Source organism: Lonchura striata, chromosome 3 (assembly GCF_050655825.1).
Source record: "Lonchura striata isolate lonStrDom1 chromosome 3, ASM5065582v1, whole genome shotgun sequence".
In the NCBI taxonomy this organism is placed as follows: domain Eukaryota; kingdom Metazoa; phylum Chordata; class Aves; order Passeriformes; family Estrildidae; genus Lonchura; species Lonchura striata.
In genome coordinates, this window is record NC_140705.1 from 38,802,908 (window position 1) to 38,826,943 (window position 24,036).

At 34.0% G+C, this 24,036-nt stretch overlaps 1 long non-coding RNA gene across 1 annotated transcript in view; it reads right to left on the minus strand.

Moving 5' to 3' along the window:
* The window catches only part of LOC146767866 (uncharacterized), a 77,758-nt gene that overhangs the window by 40,821 nt on the left and 12,901 nt on the right, over positions 1-24,036 (minus strand). The gene's annotated exons all lie outside the window — the stretch shown is intronic.

A 24,036-nucleotide genomic window follows, 5' to 3' on the forward strand; every position in this document is an offset into this window, starting at 1 on the left:
TTGAGATGGGGGTTTATATACTTATGAAAATATATTCCAGCCCTCTGCAATTGCAGTCATCAATCAGAGAGATCTATGAACTCCCTTGTAGTCCTAGTCCTCTTTTGAGGCCATGGTCTGAGATCTTATAAACAGAGTAAAGAAACTACTCAGTGGGTTCCGCTAGCACATTGGCATATGGATATGTTTTCAACAATTTGACAGATTGGATTAGCATTTCCACAGTTAGGCGGTACCTGGGCCAGTACTCTGAGGAAATTTAGATATTTTATTAAGTTAGGCAGCAAGTGAGAGATCTGAGGATCTCAAGTGATTCATAAATTTCACTCATTGGCTTGTCAGGGGTTCTAGCCCACAGTGATCTATGCATATGCACAATAAACTACGTGGCAGCATACAGCTCCTTCATGATAAATCATTTAAATTGCTTTCTGTTCCACTAGCCAAGCTAGCTAGGCCTTCCTATATTGAAGTTTGCTCTGTACACACAACAAAAATATCTTGCTTGTAATGAGAAAGAAATCTACAGCAGTAGACAGCTCTAGTAACTTTTGGGTATTATTACAAAGTGGCTCACAAAGAAAGTCAGAGCTTTTCTTTCCTAGAATGAACTTTCTAGAAAAACAGAAAAAAGTAAGAAAAGTCTGTCAGGCATACCTACTGAACCAAGAAAATGACTAAATTCTTAAATCATTGTCATCACTTTAGTACTCAGGCTTAGGGGACAGAATAACTACACCTCTGACTTAGGGTGATAAAAAAGACTCACAATAAGTGAAAACAATCAAGATGTTCCACAATAACAAAATAACTGAGTGATTTCTAGCTAGAAGTTTGGAACAGGAATTGAATAAGAATCAAAAACAATGCAAAAGAATCATTAAGTGCTCTTGACATATTTAGACAACCCTTTGCAACTGGATCCAAAGCCCTAAAATATATAGGAAATTATTTTAAGTAACATTCCTATATTGAAATTACCAGCTTAAAAGAATTGTAAAATAAATCAAATTAGATTATTTGGGAGGAAAAATCCAAATACATAAAAACAGATGCCAAGGGCTGATAGTTCTTCATTAATAGGACATAGAAGGACATATAAAAATATAGTGACAGAGAAGATGCAACAAGGAAAATTTGAACTAAGTGAGTGAAATCAACCTATTTTGAATTAGTAAATTCATAAAATTCATTATGGACCAGCAAAAAAAACCACAAACAAACAAACAAACAAAAAGAACAAAAACAAAACCAAACAACACAGTAACAAAATTTCTAGTGTTTTGTACATTTTTTATGAAATATATGACTTCATATGTTACAAATAATGTCTATTCCAATTCATCTACATTTTGGAGTTGTGTTTTTTCACTTTATTAATAGTGCAAAGAATTACATTTCTTTAATGATTTTCTTGATCTTTGATGTGGTGCATACTAAGTAGACAGTACATAATAATAAGTTCTAACTTTACACTGGACATTGACGTAAATAGTGACAGAGGAAAAGCAAAAAGGAAGGTGCTTGTGTCTTGTAGGAAAGATAGAGGAAGTAGGAAACTTTGTCTAATCCTGATGCAATGGATTTAAAGTTAAATACCAGATTTCTGGATCAAGCTATTCATCAAAGGAAAAAAAAAAAAATAAAGACAATGACTTCTCTCTTCTGTGCTGGAAAATTCTGGCTTTCTCTTTCATACCACAGAAACAAAAATTAAGCTTGATGACAGTTTTACACTGTATTTTGTTCATGGAAAGGTTTTCTCTTCTGGAAAGGGTGAACCCTCTTCTGCATTCTTAGGAAATCCTTCTTTTGAGAAGGTGAGGATGTTAAGGATGTCAAGCTGTCATCATCATAAAGCAAAACAAAATGATGGTGCATAGTCATAGGATTTAAAATAATAATGTAGCAGGGTTTAGCAGATTCTGTCTCATCAGCAGAGCTGTTAAAAAAAAATTCTCCCAGCTAATGCAAATCTCTGATCTATTGCAATGGAAAGTAAAATGTTTCAGCAAGTAACCGTGAGAGTGGACTAGATACAAAACTTATAGAAAATGCATTTACATACGAAATAATTTACAAAAATTATAATTTTCACTTACTCCATATAATTTATCCAGGTACTCATGATAGAGGTTTTAGGATTATATTCTAAAAATTGTTCTGGTAGGATTTAGGTTTAATTTTTTTCTTTTTTTTTCCTAAGAATTGTCTCAGTAAGTAAATATTCATTTTCTTTGGGGAGAGATTTCACACAATAGAGATGTCTCCAGGTGCACTGAAAAAAATTCATAAATATTTAAATTATTAATTTTGTTTCCAAAATCCTTAATATAGAAAAATTCTTGATATCATTCAAACTATGAAAGACATTCAGAAGATCTGTATGGCAGACTGAAAGCCTTTAATTTAAAATCAAGGACTTTAGTAAAGTCAATTATTTTTGGTAATCCTCTGGTACCATTTTGAGACCTAATCACTAGCATGAGTGCAAGAAAGTACTGTGTTCCCTGAGAAAAAAAAAATATGTTCAGAAATCATTTGAATCTCCCTGCTTCTTAATTTCTGTTGTTACTTTACTATTTTCAGCTGCTTCATTTGCTTCTTTTTCCCACACCTTGTCTATTTTACTCATTCTCCCACCCCCATTACATATAAATCATGCCTTTATATAGCTATTTTTTGTCTCTCTCATGCATCTTCTTTGCTTTGCCTGAAGTTTTCGGGCTTTCTTTTTTAGCTGAGGTTCAATATAATATGCTAGACCATGCAGGCTACCTTTGCCTTAGAGCACTATAAAACTGCAAGTAGTGAAAAAATTCCTTTATTGCAGTCTTACAGTTCAGACGTTATAGCAGAAATTAATAATTTTTTGTCTGGTTTTCTTTAAATAAAATTAATTAGCTGTTAAATCTGTCACTTAAGCCTTTTTAAAACACCTTGATTTAAAGTAATATATATTTTATCCTTTCATGATTGCCAAATTGGAATAAAAAATAATTCTAGCTTATTTAACAGTTAACAATATTATATTAGAACCTAGTTTTCCTCTTTGTTTTGTATTACATTTTTCCTTTCTCATCTCTTTCTAACACCCAAAAGCTGGTAGAGAGGGCTGGATCCCAAAAAGCTCTGCTTGAGCCATGCTGCTGTGCACATAAAATCAGTGTTCTGCTGTAAGAAGCAGCCAAAGAGACAAAGGTGTCTAGGAAACAGCCTTTAAACCCTAAGAAGTTTTAAAACTTAATTTCATAGAGTTATTGTTGGAATTTCTATAGCAGGCTTGGGAGTTACTGAGTGTCCCAGCTCTAGAACCTGAATGTTAAAACAACGCACTAAGAATGCTTATGAGCTAAGAGCTGAAATGGACTGTCAGACCATAAAATAAAAGCTCAAAGGAAGGGTCAGATTCTGTCAAGTCAGAGGAATTCCTTATGAAGGACGGTGGTAGCCCATTCAACAGATATAATCTCTTGATCTCTCACTACTGAATCATCAACTAGATCATATATATCTTAATCACAATTTCAACTAATAATATAAATTTCTACTCTCAGCAGAATTTTGACCAAATGACCTTCAGAGGTCATTTGAATACTGAATTACTCCACAGTTCTCTAATAGCTCCCCAGCTCCTTTTTTTTTTTTTTTTTTTTTTTTTTGGTGAAAATAGAAAACTACTCAACTTGTTGATCTGGACTTCATCCCATGAGATGAAATGTCCAAGCACAATCTATGGTTCCTTGGAAATACATAAACTTTAAATCTCTTTGGTGAGATTTCCATCTCAGCGACAATAAAACTGTGTGGCAAGGGCAGAAAAAGATGTTGCTGAAGTTTGCTTTAAAAATAAACTTCAATTATAGATGAGCTCTTAGTCTGAGGGCATTTAATTTGACAATAAACAAGTAGAAATTTTTTTGACATCTAAATGCCAAGAATCGTATTTCTAGCAGTTTGAAGCACTTACGTGCATAGTTTTCACTCCCCCTGCTTCCAGCTAGCAGTCCCACGTGTATTTCCAGTGCAAAATTAACTATGACTGGCACAAAGCATATTCCTGCAGGCAAGGAGACTGGAAGAGGCATACATATTTTGCCTTGGCTGAAGCTGGTATTAGTTGGCAACTTCAGTTACCTTCCAAAATGGTCTTTTGCAGAATGCATTGGTTTATGCTGGAAAGTAGACCCTCGAGTTTTAAATAAATCAGTGTGCCATGTTTTAATTATTCTCCTGCCTCTTTTGTCTAGCTGCATCAGATGCTGTGTATTTCCCAGCATTATTCTTTCTAATCAAATTCATACTTCAGAAAATCACATATATTTTACAGTAGATTTTCTTGTTTGTATCATTATAATCTAAATCAACTGCTTCATTTTACATGAGCAGAAATTTTATGGTCTCATTAAAACTCCAGTAACAACCTATTCAATTTGTTGTTGAGCAAAACAAAAGACATATCTCAAAAGGGAAGTGTTTTATTGTTTGGGGGGCTTCTTTCCCAAATTTCAGTCCAATATTCCTCATTGTCTTGTTTATAATAATTGCAATAGTAAAGACAAAAGGACATGAGGATCAGTAACAACTGAATGCTACCATAAACCTTCACTTGCTGAGTTCCCTTATATTCAAAGTACAGTCCCTGTACATAGACACACACAGCTACTTTCTTTTTCTACTATATCAGACCTCCTCTAAAATAACGTCCTGACAGTCTATTTTTCTTTAGTTGCTATTTCTTCTTGAATCAATGTCCTCAGAAAGGCATCTGATCTATTGCAAAAATATGTTTCCCACAACCAGAACTGGCTCAGATCCTCGCTCTGATGTAGGCTTGTGGGACAAGAAATTGCTGCATCAGAAGAAAGGAAGAAAGGAAGCTGAATTAATAACTCTGCTTCTCTCTTCTGGCTCTGTTTGTCACTACTTCTGCCCTTCTATCATAACTAGAAAGATACATTGAGCATTGGCACTCCTTATTGCCTGGAACAGTCCATGGAACAAAAATACATATACACACAAGAAGTAGAAACATGCAGGTCTGAAGATGATGAAATCTATCACAGACTTTTTGGTATCAAGTAAACGTGAAAGGTGCTCTGTCTGCCTGAAGAATGAAGCTTACTGTGGCACTCCAAGACTGCTGTTCCATCTCCAGATGTCCTTTGAAGCAGTGAAGCCCATGAGCAAGCTTGTTAACTTTCAGCATGCTCCCCGGCCAGACCATGTCCCCAGGCTTTGATAGTCCACACTGTCATAGAGAGAAAACCACAGCTTCGTCCCCTTTGGTGAGCCCACGTCAGTGTCAGCCTGACATTTCAACACATAATGCTGAGAACTGTCTAGGAAGGTCTCAGCTGACTGATCTGCTGTGGCACAGGTGATGGCAGATGTAGCCAGTGCAAGGAAATTGTCCCAAACCTGCACATTATCTTGTCTGTCTTCATCTGAGTATGAGCCTGCATCAAAGTACCAACAGCAAAGAATCCCTTGGACTTAAGGGTGGTTTCAGGCTACCTAGCTGGATCTTAAAATGGAAACATGATGAAAATGAGGTGTGCACTTTGTAAAAAATTGTGTTACCCCTGCATCTGGTACAAATATACCACCTGTAAAATACCATGTGCTGTTGGTGACCCTGTTGTAAGCAACATTTTAGTGAGATAGAACTGAGGAAAGTGAACCAGCAAAGGGTAACTGTCTGAGAAGGGCACTCTACACAGAGTTTTAAAGCTCCCTATTCTGTTTGTGAATGCTCATGCCTAAGAATATTGGAATTTGTCTCTATTGAAAGTGTTACTCTCAGATTATTATCTTAGAAAAGTTCTATTTCCTTCAATTTGGCTATCTTATATCTATATATCAGCATATAGGTACCTTGTAACAAATACACAAAAGTTATTAGGTTTTTCATATCATGTATGGGTTTCCTACCTTTAAAAATATGAAAAGCTATTTGTGCATAACATAATTCCTAAATAATAGTGTCACATAAACTAAAAGCTGAAAAGGATATAGACAAGTAATCTAAAGTGGTAATAGATTGCATGACTATATATATATATATATATATATATATATTTATATTTATACATATATAAGGCAAAATTATGTTTCTCCTTATTTGCTACAAGTAAAACAAGACAAAATGAACCCTTAAAATAACATTGCCTCACTCTATTAAACAAAAATACACTCTTACAAAAGACATCCTGACAGCTTCAATATTACCTAGTATCTTCATGTCTAGACTACAAATCAATGTAGATATATTTGAAATTGTTTCCTTCAAGTAAGTTGAGAGATTTCTACACTTAAAACAATGACCTGATGAATTATATGTCATCCACATTACTGCCTTTAAATACTATTAGAATTTTCCTTTCTCATATGCTTACCCACTTTTATGTTAAAAAAACAACAATCACAGCTATTCTTTGGAGAGTACTCCCTATGTCAAACTTTTCTCCTATGCTGTACAGAATGAGAGCATTTTCTGAAGTGTCAACATCTCTGACAACTCTGCCTGACTTCACTCAATCCCAAAACAAAGAACCTTTTATTACAAGATCTGAACCTGACAGGAAATCTAAGAAATGACTAAATTTGGTGCATTCACAATAAAATAAATAAATCTGTTTCTATAGGTTCTGAAGACTTCTCAGGTAAGGCCTTAATATTTCCCAGCATCAAGGACAAGACTATTGGCATCTGCTTGACCCATAATTCCCCCTCAGTGCTCCTGCTCACAGTTCCAGCCCAAAGCTATTCAAGCTGCACGAATTGTTTTCACAGCTTCTGAACACTCACATCTCTCTAAGAAGCCTGGAGTTCCCAAAGTGGCAGATCATTCAACATATTTCGCCCCTACACTGTGGATATCATAACATCAAAAAATAGACATTTGGACTAAAACTGATGTCAGTATCTTACCTACAGCATTTCACATGACTGTGCAGTAACACAGCCTAAGAGATAAATATTTCAAGTTTAGTACTGTTGATGACTCCAAACATTTCTGAATTAAGCCTGAAATTTCTTGGCCTACATCTTAAATTGAGTTGCCTCTGAATGTGTTCCTTAGAGCTTAGCACAGCTAAGCTACACTGGTGCATGCACACAAACTGCAGTGCAAGAGGAAACTGTACTATTAGCATAAATATATTCTGAGAGCAGCAGAGATACCAGGGAAATTGTGGTACCTAAATGAAAGAAAAAGAAAAAGAAAAAGAAAAAGAAAAAGAAAAAAAAAGAAAAAGAAAAAGAAAAAGAAAAAGAAAAAGAAAAAGAAAAAGAAAAAGAAAAAGAAAAAGAAAAAGAAAAAGAAAAAGAAAAAGAAAAAGAAAAAGAAAAAGAAAAAGAAAAAGAAAAAGAAAAAGAAAAAGAAAGAAAAGAAAAAGAAAAAGACCAAACAAAAAGCCCACAATCAATGAACAAAACAAAACACACAAACAAAAATAATGAAGACTAACAAACAAACAGAAACCTAAACAAAAAAAAACCCAGTATTTATATTTATCATTAAAAAAATTATTTTTTTTCTTTCAGCTGGGTAGGCATATAAACTAAGAGTGATAAACTCCACTGATATATATTATCAGAATTTTTCATAAGAAAAAATTTTATTGTCATTGTAGCTTGATGGCCTGGGAATATCAAGTAAAGGAAATATTTTCTCTCAAGTATAAAAAGATTATCTTAAAAAGAAGGTGAAAAGAGTAATATTGGGTTCCCCAAGAATCTAAGCAGTTCATGGGTCACCAGTGAATTGCAGACTTCAGAGATGTGCAAAAACTGCTGTTCAAGTAATGAGCAAAGCTTCAAAACAAAGAACAAGTATCTCCCCTCTATGTAATACACTATGCATTGTAAATTAAGATATATCATAGTGTTGTAGACCAATGAAAAAAAGAAAGATGTAAATAATTTTAGAAAAAATTTAAACTACTTCAAGCAGATATTAGAATGGCAAGACAAAAAAATATATACTCCTTGAAAGAGGAGGAAAAAAATCATCACCATCTTCAAACTCCTCTCTCTTGAATTCTGGATCCTGAGAACTCACTGAAACTGTCAACACCCTGAAACACCCTGACAACACCCTGACTCATTTAGGATCAAAGATGCAGAAAAGGATGACCACAAACTTTGATATAACCATTTTAAACATATTAAGCATCTATTTGATATTAATTTGGACAGTAATTGTTATTATAATTTCACTGGAGTAATAGTAATATCTTTGTTTCATCTTAGTAAAATCTGTTAGGATCTTAAGGCAATGAACAATACATTTCCTTGTTTTACATTTAATGTATGTCCTTCTTTTTGTTCATAGGAAGATTATGAGTTTAGCAACTATGGCAGGTAGATTATACACAGGCATGTAATTTAAAGGATACACAATGCTGTAACATGAAAAACAATATACAGATCAGAAAAGAGAGAAGATACAAGCGTCCAGCCATACAGACAGCATAGTGGTTTTCAAGCCATTAATTAGTTCCTAGTCATGCAAGTTGTCTGCAGAACAATTTTCTAAATTAACTTGGATAGTTAAAGTGACAAGATCACAAATCCAAACTATGCTGATGAATACAGATATATTTTCCATACATGTGTGTATTTTGCCTGGGAAAACATTTACACATTCAAGAGGAAACAGTCCCTGACCTCATAGGTACAAATTCTAACAAGAAAAATGAACAATCATGAACAAGATTAATTAGGTGTTAGTAAAGCAATTAAAAAAAAAAAAAAAGAAATGTATTAATTGAACAAGATTACAGAGGGGCAGTATGACAAAGATGTTTTTAAGTGACAAGACACCTTTTAAAATATAGTGTTTGACAAATAAAATTTAAATTATTATGTAAATCATGTTTGCATGCATGATCCTTGCCAGAAGTTCATTTAACCTTGTTTCCTTTCCTTAATTCTGGAATAAAAAATAATTACATCACATAAGGGCAAGTTAATATATTTCACCTTCTGCTACAGTTTTCTTGAAATTCACCTTTGGCATTCCCTGTAGCGACATCTTTTGTGCCTTTAATAACTTTAACCTTATGTGATCTTGGAGGACCTGATTTATCTTTTCTAAGCTACTAATAATAAAGATGGGAGTCATAGTGGCTGGTTACAGGGAACAAACCAGCAAGCTCCAGACCAGGCTTTACAGACAGATACTGTTTGTTGTCCCAGGAATTTAAGAAGTTGAACCTAAAGCTATTTGCACAATAGTGTAGGGTAAAAGAGCAACAGATGATGTCACCTGCAGCATGTTATCACTGTTGTAAGTGGTTTAATGGCAGAGTGCCTGCACATTTCCATACCAGATATAGTACCATAAGCTACTTTCAAGGTCTTCTTCTCTTAATTGCTCATTGATTACTCACCATTCTTTACAATGAGAATCCCTGAGTTTAACTGGAATCAATGGTGACAAATGGTGTATGTTCCCAAACCCTTACTACTGACTAAATTGGAGAGATAGACACTTCCAGTGTTAGTTGTAAGTATTAAATGCTACCTCACCTGTTTTGCTATTGTGCTCTACAGCAACACGGAGTCATTTATCGTTTGATATTTGGTCTGAACTGTTTGATATTTGGTCTGAACTGTTCTGAACTGCATCACTTCAAAACGTTTTGTTCATTTGCCCTCTAACACAAAAGTGTTCTTTTCACGTCTTTTAGACACTTTTACACCCTTCTATCTGAAGGTCATTATCCTGTGTTCCACACGCACTTTTCAATCTTAATATCAAAGCAAAGTAGTAGTTCTTTTCAGTGTTCAACAAAAGCAACAGACCTCATCTAAAGCAGTGGTGGAAATAGGCTTCCATCATGCATGTCCATATTACCTTCTAGCTTAGGAAAGGTTAATAGAATATGTGCTGTCATTTAAGCTGCAGGAGATCCAATTATGAAGAAAAAAGCAGATTATTAGGCTAGATACATCTATGTACATCGCTATGGTAAATACATTTTTAGACAGGTGGGCACTGAAGCAATTATATTCTAATTATATACCTGCAACATTTTTGTCACACTTAATTTAACACATGACGTAACCTATTCCAGAGGAATACAATTATAAAAGTTTTAGTGCTGTGTTACTACCAGGAAATAAGAAGCATTTCTGCAGTGTATCTATACAGGATTTTAGGCTTATTTTACACTCATCTAGGAAAAGTAGAAGATAAGTCTTGGAAGAACCATTGAAGCAAAGCAAAATAATATCAGTTAAAATCAACAGGTTCTCCAATAATGTCAGAACTTTTAAATCTAACTTTTTAAACTATAATAAATGATAGATTTATGAATTTAAGCTATATCTGATATCTGATTCTTGGAAAATGATGTCATATGAAATAAGCCTCACTAATACAAAACAGAGAGGTAACATAGAGCAGTACTTTAGCTTAATAAACAATGACTTTGAAAGACCCTTCTCAGCTTAATAGTTCACTTATATTGACTATGCCAAGATTTTCTTTTTAGCCACTTTAACTTAGTCAATATAACATTTTGGCTGTTAGACTATATTGCTTTAAATTATTCAGGAAAGAAAGTACAAGGGCAGACAGATAAAGTCTTTTTGTTCTTGCTATAAGAAACATAGTATATTATCTTCACCTCTGCTCTACTTTCTTTCTTCCCCTGCAATTTTCATTTTGGTGCTCTTTAATTGATCACAGTCTGATTCCAATATTTAGTTCTTTTTTTCTGAAGTCCTATAAACCAAATAATTAGAGAAATTAGAGTGATATTCTGTTAGATAGAAAAGTGACAAAGCAATGCAGAACACATTAAGATATCTTGGAATTTGCAATGTAGTTTAGGTCACCTGTATTAGTCAAAATGAGGTTTGGATCTTTACAATGTAGCACCACACAGCTAAGAAAGTTTCAGGTATGTAATATTGTTAAATGCTACAAAACATATATAAAATATATAACATTTATTTCTAAAAAGACATTATAAATTTTATAATACCATAGGTTTACAATGGTAGGAAATTTAGGATGCCTGCTTTAGATTCAATGTAAATGCAGACACTTTTCTTCTCCACTGACAAGACTTTAAAATTATTAATGCATGTGTTTCAACCCCTAAATTATCCTTTTAGGGTACTTTTTTTGAATGTGTCTGTATTATGGTTCCTATAAGGAGAAGGCAGCCTGTATAAATACCAGTCAAACAAAAAGGAAAGGCTTGATCATTACTTTACTTGCTCTGATAACAAAGATCAAAAGGTCTTTACAAACATCATAACAGATTTCACAAGTTGAGCCGAGCTTAGTACTAGGCTGAAGAGCTGTGGCAGAAATAAAACTTCTGTGTTTAGATTATCCATTTGATTGAATAAAACTTATTCCCATTTTATCCTGGGAAAATGCCATCTGGTCCTCAGTGTATCTTCTCCTGGAACACATGGGATACTTAGAATCTCTAAAATTACTTAAGAATAAAGTTAGGGAATGTAAAGCTGGAGTAAAATAGAATAAAATGTTCCCTCTGTTTAACTTCATCCACTTAAAAGGAAAAATATGCTATTTCTTGCCCATGCCATTTTGTTATGTTCCCAGGTTGTTACCTATGTTCTGAGACAAGTTATTCAACTGAGTAACTGTCTATTGTTTATAAACAAGAACATCTCCTGAACAAAGTTTAGAAAACCCAAACTCTTTATGTCATAATGCCCTAACAAAAAAAAAAAAAAAAAAAAAGCATCAGTTTCTTAGTTCAGGAAGTTAAAATAATCATCTAACACTTGTCAATAAAAAATTTTAATATAATGAAGTTTATTTTTTTGAATTTGTGATGAGGGAATTCTAGCATTCTGAGTAATTTTCAATTAAAAATTACATATAAATGTTAAATCTTGCACCTAGGTGTTTTGAATGCCATGGCATACATCAAGACATTTTAACAAAGCTATTCCAACTGAGCATGGGGCTAAGACCCTGAAACTTGTCTTTTCACCTCATAGTAGAAAGGGCTATACAGTGTAACAGGATTTTACGGGAGATTTTTTAACCTTATAAAACTCAACAGTACACATAATTTGCAATAGTCTTTCAACGTTAAGCTCTGTAGGGTGTCTTCATTATCTTGAAAGACACAGAAAAGATTAAAAAAGTCCTTGGTGCACAGGGTGGGGATTGATGAACAGGCTTGTAGCAACATTTATTTTTAAAGACCGCTGCTGTGACAGGAACGCACAACACCCAAGTAGATAACTTTGATCAAATTCATATAGCCTAAATTCCACAAGAACATAAAACCCAAAGTATTATTCTCCTGTTTAGGGGTCTTTAACCATATCCAGTGTTTAAGCATTCTCTTCATCATCCACTGAAGAAAAAACAACATGCATAATAAACATCCATACTGAATCATAGCTTCCTACTGAAACCATGGCTGTCTTCTTGGCATAATCATTATGGAATTGGAAACAAAAGTGTACATACTTTCTTAAAATTAGAGACAAATGATAGTTATATGACAGTGATATGTAAGAATATGAAGAATGTATCTTGGCCTAGAAATTGTTTTATGGAGTGGGCCAAACAGTTACAGTACTACAAAATTATTGTATCCTTTTAGGATTTAGGCTGAAAATGGGCTGATTGTACTCTCTGACAGACTGGTTTTTGGGTAAATCAGTCACGTTTGATACCATCTCCACCTCTGCTAAAAATGAATTGAATCTGTAAAAAAATTGCTTTATTTTTTCAGCAATGAGGCCACACCTCGAGTGCTGTCTCCAGTTCTGGGCCCCTCATGACAAGAAAGATGTTGAGGGGCTGTGGAGTATCCAGAGAAGGGCAACAGAGCTGACAAAGGGTCTGGAGCACAAGTCCTGTGAGGAGCAGCTGAGTGAGCTGTGAGCTGGGGTTGTTCAGCCTAGGAAGAGGAGGCCGAGGGGTGACCTTATTGTTTTCTATAATTACCAGAAAGGAGGGTGTAACCAGGTGGGAATTGGCCTCTTCTCCCAGGCAACAAGAGGAAATGGCCTCAAGCTTTGCAAGGAAAGGTTCAGGTTGGACATTGGGAAGAATTTCTTTACTGAAATGGTTGGCAGCCATTGGAATAGGCTGCGCAGGGAATTGGTGGAGTGTTCCCTGGAAGAGTTCAAGAAATAACTGGGTGTGGCACTTAGTGCTGTGGTTTGATTGACATGGTGGTGTTTTGTTGAAGGCTGGACTTGATGATCTTGGAAGTCTTTTCCAACCTTAATGATTCTATGAGCACTTAGGTGTCACAACTAAAGCCAGACAATATAATATTTTCAGCACCACTGCTCACCAATACTCATTATTCCCAGAGGAGTAGTTAAGTTTAAAACTAAATTCAAGATGTCAAGTTGCACAGCACAGAAAGCACACAGGTTATTTCCAAAGCAAAAAAAACATCTGTGATACAGAAGTAACTCACATTTATGGCAGCTGCCACATATGCACCATAATTAATAAAGTGCTATTTTCCCCATTTCTAATTACTAGTATTAATATATTTGAACGACAACACACTAGACATTTAAACCTGGGACAAAGCTTCTAATTTGAAATAAAGAACTTATAGTTTATACTCTATTATTTAAACAACAAGGAATAAAAACTGGTCATAAACATGGTAGAATTATGAAAAAACCTCAACCTCCTGGTATGCCACATATAATTTTCAAAAGGCAGAATGCAGAAAGAAAAAATAATATTCAAGGAGGAAAGAAAGAATATAGTAGTGACACTAATTAAATCACATTTAACATGTACCAAATAAAAAAAAAAAAGCTTTTTTAAATATGGAAGAATAATCTCCTATGTCTCTTCCTCTCATTTTCCAAGCCCTTCAGGCAGTTCCAGTGACAAGAAATATGGTCCATATGTATGTTCTGATATCAAATTTATAGAATATCAGGAAAAGCAGCTTCAAAGTTATTATATCTCTAAATTACTTTCTGTTAATACAAAATTGAACCATCTATAAAGGCAATGTGATTATACACGTATATAATTGGGAAAAAAGTCAGGTCACAGTCAGAAAGCCTTTATTTTAACAAGAAACATAGCTTCAGGCTAATGATGTTTTCCACCATTAGAAACCAAAAAAAGGCAAGTCAGGCTAATTGTTTTCCATGATAAGCTGGCTATTACCCAATAACTTTAGTGATTCTAATGGAATTTGGTTAAAGTCAGAAAACCTGAGGCTAACTAGTCAGGCTTGACTTTCCCTGCTAAAAAGGTTCCTTCATCAATTATATTTAGGGGGAAAAAGAGATCTGAAATATTTTTCACGAAAATATTGTTTTGCATCTCTTTAAGACCCTTGATGCTAACTGCATAAACAAGACAGCATGGAAAGCTCAAGCTACTTTTGGATCCAGCCAGGCCTCTGAGGCAAATCATGCACCTGGTTGAGTAATTTCAGTGTGCAGCCCCCAGGAACCACTCTGTCTGAGACTTTAGATTTGCCCTATCTCAACTGATAAGTATTTTGCTTCCAAAACATATGAACTTCATGAAGGCTCCCAGAGGTTAAAGACATCTCTGAGATGTTTTGAGGGACCTGAAAGTCTTCTCACAAAACCCCCAGGGGTTTCTACCATAACAAGAAAATAACAAGAGAAAGTGGTCCACAGCACAGAATGGCTCAAAAAAAAAAAAAATTACATCTTGATTATCTTATTTATAAAAATTTATCTTCCAGTAAAATGGATAATATATAAGAAATATGAAACTTCCTAGTGTTGAATCTTGCCCTGACTTTCACCCTTTGGTGTATGTTGTACATGTGCCTTTGCAGGATAGTTTGGTTATAACCAAATTATATATTCCTGTGAAAATCATAGTACTTTTTTAAATTTTTAAAATGGTTGATTATTATGCAGCTACTCTTTTGTTAATTTGTTTGAATTAATTGTATTTTTAAAGAAAAAAATTAGAATAATTAGAAAGAAGCTCCTAATTGCAGTGGTTGAAATTTTGGTATTTAGAAAGTAATGTTACCATACAACATAATCACAAGCAGTATTTTGTGCATAATTCAATAGTTTTCCTAGTTTAGGAGCTAAAATAAAAAGTATTGAAGGGAAACTTAATTTCCAGTTTCCCTTTTGGGATTTCTGTTTTCAATTATTGATAATCAAAATAGTGATTCAATCACTTTCAAAACTAATTATTTCTAAATTATCCATTAGCTGTTCCAACTTTTTTAATTAAAGTAAACAGCAAGCAGCTGTTCTTCCACAGTCACAACCTGCTTCTTGTAACTGAAGCCCTTTAATTTTCTATCTTGATGGAAATTAAAATACTCTTTGCTAATTCTATCCAATTATTTTTACCCTCTAGTATATAGAATTCCATTACATTTCAAGCATCTTTGAAGGCAAATGAAGGTGTTCACATAATAAGGGTGTGCATATATTAAACAAAAAAAAAAAAGTTCATAAAATCTGAAATTATGTGGACAGAATCAGAGTGCTTATTATGAGGATATTATAAAATTTAAAATTTAAAATGTCAGTGTCTCTGTTAGGTTAAAGCAAAAAAAAAAGAAGATAGGTCCCTAAAATAAACCTCATCTGCTGTCCAGCTTTATAAACAAGTTTTCATTTTTATTTCTTTGGAGGATTCACTCTGACTATAGAAGGAAGGGAGAGAAGGAAATTTCTTACGACCCTTAAAATGTTTTGAGACGCTCCCATTGAGAAAGGTGTGATATATATATATATTTTATAATCTTTGTGAATTGTATTGAGAAAATTTAAAGTATTGAAGCAATATTTCATTGAGATAAAAATAAGTGGTGCTAAATTATACTCCTTCATAAACAGCAGATGAGAATCTTTTTCTTGTCTTATAATCACCTCCCTTAATTTTAAAAGAATAGGCATGTACTTTTTTAAAAATTTATTTCAGAATTTTCTCTTGTTTTTTTAAGACTTTTTTGGCTCTTTTTTTTCCTTTGCATTGTAAGCATTGGTGGGTTTTTTTTTGTTGTTGTTTTTTTTTTTTCTTAACAGAGTTCTGTCCAAAGCTTTTGCTTAATTTTTTCTGGGAGGGGTAAGAGGACATGGCCGGGGGTGCGGGGGGGGGGGGGGGAGGGGGGGAGCAGGGGAAGGCCAGGTTTTTTTGTTTGGTTTGGTGTCTTTTTGGGGTGTGTGCACAGATTGGAGACTCTTAAGTTAGGAGATATAGAGACAGGCAGAACAAGCAGAGAGAGTTCAAAACAATTCACTGACAGTTTGGATGTGTATATCTGTTCCTCAGTCCTTTGGAAAATATATGCTGTCAGATGTACATGCCATATCCACTTAAAATATTGCAGACATGATTTCAACAGGAGTGACAATTATTTCTTAAAATTTCAGAGAATGTGGAAAAAATGCCCTGTTGCCTAAAAGTAGCATTTTCTGCTGACATTAAAATGAATCTTTATTCATAGAGAATATAGAATTCAAAAATAAAACCTTTGCATCGGAAATTACTTTGTGATGAATGTATAACATTTTTTTTTCCATACATAGCATTGAACTTCGTTTTCCTCCCTATCCTCTCACCAAGGATTTCTCAGTCTATTTCATCCCCAGGATTCACATTTCTATACTGTAAAGCATTGAGTGCTGGGAGAAGCAGGAATATTCCACTCTGAATAAGAAATGCAGGGTCATTTTATGCATCTGAGGAAATATGAATTATTTCCTCTGCCACCCTCCTGCTCTACTAATAGCATTTCAATCACTAGACTGCCCTGCCTCTTCCCTTTTCTGTATCTGTGCTGTCTTATTGACAATCAATCACATCTAAATGAAACACATTCAAACTTGGTTTGACTCTGGGCTTGTACTTGTATACTGTTAGAAAAGTCTGAGTATTCTGTGGAATCCTGCATCTCAGGCCACCATGCCAAATGGATATGTGAGCTGAACAGTTTTGAAAAGCAAGTTTAAAAAGTTCTTTTGAAGCTGTTAACTGCTGTTTCCTAAAACCAGGAGAAAGGAGAATAACTCCTGTTAGCTGGGGTCAGACTACGATGAGGTAAAACAACAGCTCTTACTAGCTGATATTGCCATCCCTGCTGCAGATATGGCTCTCATTTCTCATTTCTGGCTCTCTTCTTCCAAAAGCAGGCAAGCACAAGATTTTTGGGGAAATGTGCTTTTATTTGCCATCTCTCCACTGAAATCAAAGCACAGATGTAGTGGCACCTACCACCCACTCCTGCTCCTGGAAGGAGAACCTTTTCCAGGACAATAACTTCAAAAAGTCTGAATAAGCATCAATACTCAAGCATTCATAGCTACAGTTTAAGCACACAGCCCATTAATGCAAGTGAGGTTTCCTAAATTCTGACTTTGCTGGCAGGTAAAAAACATGAAGGGGTTGTGATGTTGGCAATGACTCCTGTCAGGGATCCATTAAAATTTCACAGCATACTTTCTCTTTTGTTGGTCCAGAGAAGAAATAAATCAATGTTTCTCTGCTTTCACTATAATGACACCACACAAAATAGATGGATAGTGGAAAGTGCCATCAAATTCCCCCTGTCACAAAGGCTCAAGGAGTAACATGAAAAACAAAGTAAAGGAAACCCCTAATGCACCTAAATATATTCCCATGTGGAAAGAGCAAGGATAAAAGGCTGTGGTCCACTGAACAGGACACTGATCAAGGAATATAAGACTTTTGATTATCTTTCTAGCTGCACTGCTAATCCAGTGTGCACTCATACTCATGTGACCTTAATGCCTCATGACTCAGAATTCTCTTATGGGCAATAACAGCAATAGCCTTTTACAGAGAGCTTCTGTTGCACCAGATTAAAATCAAAAAATTTTACACCCATTTGTTAAAAGTTAGGTTTTCTTTTAAGATTTACAGTGAGAAGAATTTAGTAGGAAAGAAATCGCTTACAGCTTGCCACTTACAGCTTTTACTGTGGTTTGCAAGAACAGAATGTCAGTCTCCACCAAATATTGTGTGTCACTCAACCAGCGAAATGCAACACTAGGAGGCAAGGTTTACCTATACAAACATGAAGATTTCATTTCAGCCCCTATGATCTTAAACAGAAAAGCTACAGGGTTTAAATAATAGTATTTCAAATTTGGATCAAGTGAAACCAATTAATCCTTTAATCCAATTAATCCTAATTTATATCAATGATGTTTAATAGCACATCATTATCGCTAGAAATTTTTCATTAAACTTACATTTGTCTTAGATTTGCTACAACTATAGGGAAATATCTATTTTTGTATATTGTAGAATAGAGTGATTTAGTTTAATGTTTACTGGAAGTAATTAAACACAAAATAATATGAACAGAGTTTAACTGCCCAAATGAAATCTTAGGGTTATTTTTTTAAATAAAATCCCTTGCAATGCATCTGTAAACACTTCACTGTTCTAATTTGCAATAGTAATGTGTATTAAGGCTGATGTTTTGTCCTCTCTAAACATCTAAATTATATCAAGTGAATTAGCAAGTGACATATTACCCTTTAAAAGCTTTAAGGAATACCATTGCTTTTAACATGTACTCTGCCATATTTGTTAATGAAGCATAATTTGAAGAAAGTGCATGATGTCTACTGCAAAGCATGACAGCAATCATTTTTCCAAGAATGTGTGCATCACTTAATTTATAATTTGTTCTAAAACCCATGTGTTGATTTCTAGTCCTTGAAAAACAGATACAAGGAACAAAAAAGACCTGTATTTTGCTACAAAACGTATAGTAAGAGGCTTTAGTTTTTCTGATAAGGTCTGTCGTCTTGCAGGCACCAATTTCTAAACAATAATCACAACAAGAACAAAATATTTTATGCATAAAGAGAAAAATACTAAGATATCCAAGGGAGGGTGAGAAACAAAAATCATGAGCTGTTTTAAGTTGATTGCACATAGAGATTTCAAATCAACATTTCCAAAAATTTATGCTATTTTATAAAAAACTGCAAAAGCAAGCATATGACAAAAAAGTTTGCTGATGCTGATACCTGTGCTGATAATGCAAGTCTAGTCATTAAGTGTTGAAAGAATATAATTTATGTTAAATCTGTAAGAACAGAGTGAAACGTAGAAATAGATTAATGGCCTTGCGCACAAAAACTTTGACTTAATAGAGAAGAAACAAAAGTATCCATCTTACTGTTTTATCAACTCAATATTCTTTCTCAAAAAATCTCATTATTTAAACAAATTCATCTGGATGAAAAAAGTGCTGAAAAAAGTCTGTTACTTTAGATACTTATCTGCTTAGTGACAGTGCACAGCACCTAAGAATATTAAGGCCATCAAGAAACACCATTACCTGGCCCAGGGACAGAAATTATGTCTTACACAGTGAAATGCCTGTTTCAAAGTACTCTTACTGTAAGAGAAGATTAATAAACATCATCACACAGAGAAGCTGTAGCTTCCATCCTGAAGAATTTTATGTATAGATATATGTATAAGCTGAGTTGCCAGCAACTTGTTCTGAAAGTAAGCACAGCAAAGGCCCTATGAATTTTTAATGCCCACATATTAGAATACAAATTAAAGTAAGATATCTTTTAAGGGACTAAGTAACTCCCCTAGTTGAGACAGAAGGGATTTGAAAATGATTTTTCCAGGCCTGTTTGAAAGTTTAGAAATTCAATCCTTATCCTAGGACCTTTTAGTGGCTTTTAATATTGTATTAAACACTGTCTATCCATTTGCTTTCCATGCCTTCATATTTCCCTTCCAAGCCTCTGAGACCTGTCCGTCGTCACTTCCTGTTCAACATCTCCTCTCTCCAACATCCCCATTTCTCTCATTTCTTTTTGGCCAACCTGCCTTTCAGAAGGTTTTTTCAGGTGAGTAGTGTCATTTGCTCTCAAGGAAGACATAGTCTCATTTCTGTTCATGAACTTGCAGGCAGTCTTTGAGTGGGACCCATGATAATCTTTTCTGTATCATTCCATTTTGACTTTCACTTTTAAAAATATGCACTATTTTCCTCAGCTGTAGATAGTATGAATTTCTTGGCTTATCTCAATCTTCAGAAGAATTTTAGTTTTTCATGAAAGACAGAAGGATTCAGCACTTATTTAAATACATAAATTTATCAAAAATATTACTGATAACAGAAATTTCAGTAAGCCTTTTTAAAAAAAATTAAAATCTGTTTGACATGACAAGATGTCCTTTTCTCTTTGATAGATTCAGTAAAACAATTTTTTTTCCTTATCAAGCATATTCCTATATTTTTGGGAAAGCCTGTTGAATATTTTTCCTTTTGCTTTCGAAAGAAGACAAAAAGTCACTTTGTTATTTCATAGTTAAAATGTTAAACAATATCTGAAACAATCTCCAAGTGCACAACAAAAAAAGTTTTTACAATTTTCAGATAGTGCTTTGCATTGTCAGAACATCTTCTAATCATGTAATGAAAACTGTTTAATAATGCATACCTCTACTTCAGATGGACTTCTTGAATATTATTAGTATTTGTGTAGTGTTCTGGGGATGTGAGAGGTTCTGTAAAGGAGAACTATTACAGTTATAGATGATAGCTGCAGCATACCACAGGGACTTGCAAGACACAGAGGACAAATACTGCCTAAAGATAATCCTCCAAAGAAACATTTCAAAATAAGCATCAGATTCTATGGTTACCTGAGTGATTTTCATTTTGAGGGACTAACTTCAGTTCTATAAGATAATGCCAGTGTATGTGTTAAATTTAGCTATTTTAACCAGCTACTGAAATTATTTTTGTCTCTCAGCTTTATATAGTTTAAGTCATTCCTCAGTTAAAATGTGCAAAGAATGAAAAATCTAGGCTACAGTGATCAAATCCAGTTTCCAAAGAGTTTAGAAGTCAATTCATTCAGATAGAAACCTACATATGTTATGAATTCATTTTATCACGTAGATATTTAAAGATATCATAAAACAGTTTTTTTAAATTAATATTTGTCAAGCATCTCAAATGTTTACTAGAAGGTGATAATGAATGGTATGACAGGGTATTTATAGAGAAACAGAATACAGGTTAAACCAGGAGAGGAAAGGAGCTATACATTAAATCATGTTAACTATATATCATCTACATCAATAAGGAACACAGAAAACAAGCATACTGAAACACATGGAAATATAGATAAGGAAAATATCTTGCCCAAACACCCATGATGGCAACAATGAAAACAATTTGCTAAGAAGTCAGAGACAATATTAATGGAAGATTTGGCTGGCATATGTAGATTCCATAACAGTTATGTCCATTGGAGGTGACAGTTTTTGTCTCCTATTTATGACTCCTTTAAGTGATTAATGACGGAGCCACCAGAAGAGAGATTTGTCATCAGTTTGGCATAAGATTTGGTACAGAATGTAACACTTGAAGATCATAATATACTCAAATTTCCTATCATCTAACAAATTTAAAAGTTAAAAAAATCCATTATAATAATATTTTAGCTTTTGAAAAAGATTGTGACAATTGTAAAAATGGTAACAAATTTATTTTAAGAATATTTTAAACAACTGGTTAAAAGAGGAAAATGTTGTTGGTATGGAGATTATTCAAATGCATTAATTTAGAAGCTGATAGCAAAAGAACCTCAAGATATGAACACAGTCTTTAAAGAGTAAGTGGGTAGATTATTAAAAGAGGATAGATTATTAAAAGAAAAGCTGATGAAAACAATTGCCTATGATAATAGCTGACTGGTAATTAATGTTATCAAACTATATATTAATGTATAAGTCTATGTCAAGAAATTCATAACAAAACAAAACAAACTGAAAAAAGTAATGGAAAAAAAAAAAATACCAAAACCAACTAGCTATTTATTGCTAAGAAAATGGGCTACAGAGATAATTTTACAAAAAATCTAACTTGTTGCTTAAGAGAGATCAGCAAGTCAAATAGCATGTTAGAAAGAAATAAAGAACAAAAAAAAAATCAGTATTATGCCATGATGTAAACTCAGAATTAGCACCTATGACAAATATTGTGTGTAGTCTTGATCTCCACATCTCAGTAGAGTTCTAATAAAAACATTAAAATAATACAGATGGCAGGGAGGAACACGGAAACAAGATCTTCTTTACACAAAGAATCAAACTGATAACAGCTTTCCTGCTAGAGGGGAAACTCCTGGTGGGAGCTATGATAAAGTATTATAAAATCATGGATCATATGAAACTGAAATACCTACTTTCCATTTTCTCACAGTGCAAGACTGAAAAAAAAAATCTGTAAATGATCAGATGGCAAGTTGGAGGCTCTTTAAACAAAAATTTAACAATTTTCATCTAACATATGCAACATACAATTGAAGCATAGAACCACATTACCATACAAATTTACATAAGTCAGTTGTATAAAAGAAAAGATAGAAAACAATTCAAAAGTTAAACTGACAAATCTATTGTGAAAAGCCTGTGAAGACAGTCTCTGGTACAGAGCTGACTGCTGGAAGCAAGGCGAATGTTCTAGGGGACTCAGGATAGGTTTGATCAATTCAGGTAATAAACACTTCACTGGAAAAAAAAAACAACATGGGCTGAAAAAAGAACTTTTGTCCATCCTAGTGCCGAAAAAAGTGAATATCAAATTATCACATGCCTGATTCTTGAGGAGATGACATTTCCTCAAACTCTTCTGAAGTTTTGGAGAGAAGATGGATGTCACCATTTGCTGCCCCTCCAGATGGATCATACATGTTTACAAAATTCACAATTCAGATGTGCAAAATACAATTTTCCCCAGGAGTTAAAATAATTGCAAAACTTGGCAGCAATACAAGTATTTCCTTCTGAAGTTATTTTCCACTAAATTAGTACAAAACAACATGTGCACTAAACAGTAGCACAGCTGCAATACTAATAACAGGGCAAAACCTGGCATACAATTTTTCACTGTGAGGAACAAAAAGGGAATCAAGTAGCACAAATGCTGTCCCCAAGTTAATGAAACACTGGAGAATTTTTCTTATAGTAATAAGCAGCATAGCATCCTATGCAAAACAGGTAGAATCAATTGTTATTTCATGCCATAGTAATTGTTTGATTCAAAAAGAAAAAAAAACATAAAGTTATAGAACACCTTATTTGGGGCTAATTTTTATCACAATCCATGTGAGACTAAAGGAAACAATAAGGTCTTTCTTAAGTCAATGGCTTAGAAAATCATTCCGGCACTCTGCTCTAAAATAGATTTTCTGCTGATGGATATTGAAGCTTCTCAGGAAGTTTCAACGGCTTTCTTAAAATATTTGATTTTACAGAAGTCTTATGAAATACTGTATGAAATAACAGTAATTGTAGATTTGGATGATACTTTTCTTAGCAGAATTTTACAGTTACAATTTCAACAGAGGTATTCAGATTTATCTTGCAGGAAATTAGAGACAATGTGATACTGTACTTTCCACCTTTCAAGCTGTCAGAGAAAATACCATGTTAAAGGAATCTACAGAGAAAAAATGCTTATTCCTCGCTTATGTGATCTATTTCTTCCCTTTATTATTATACTACTACAATTATTCCATTAGTCCCTTTATTATCTAGTTTTCTGCCCTATTATGCGTTTACATATAGTCGGAGAAATTTGTGATGGGTTAGGTTGCTATTCATTAGGAGAGCTAGCTGTAACAAAAGCAATGCCAAAAATATTGGAAGACTGTTATAACTGTTTATTAATTAAAGATGTGTTTCTCTGAAAATAATTAAGAGAGGAAAGTTCAGTTCCCATTTTCCTCTTTTGCTGCTATAATATTATTTTTCTCTTTCTGTATTATCTTGATCAGAAATCCTAAATAATAGACTGTCATCTCTGAATACATCATTAAGTTTCCCTTTCATTTTGGTCCTCATTATTTTCATGCTGCTTCTCAACCACTGATCCTCCTAAAGTAATTATTTCCATGTTTTGTTTGAATTTTTTAGCTGGTCATGTGTCACATGCTTTCAAGAAGCCTCTTTGTGTGTGGCAACATCTAAGCAGTATGATCATGCAGTTTTTCCCAGACTTGGAGCTGACTTAC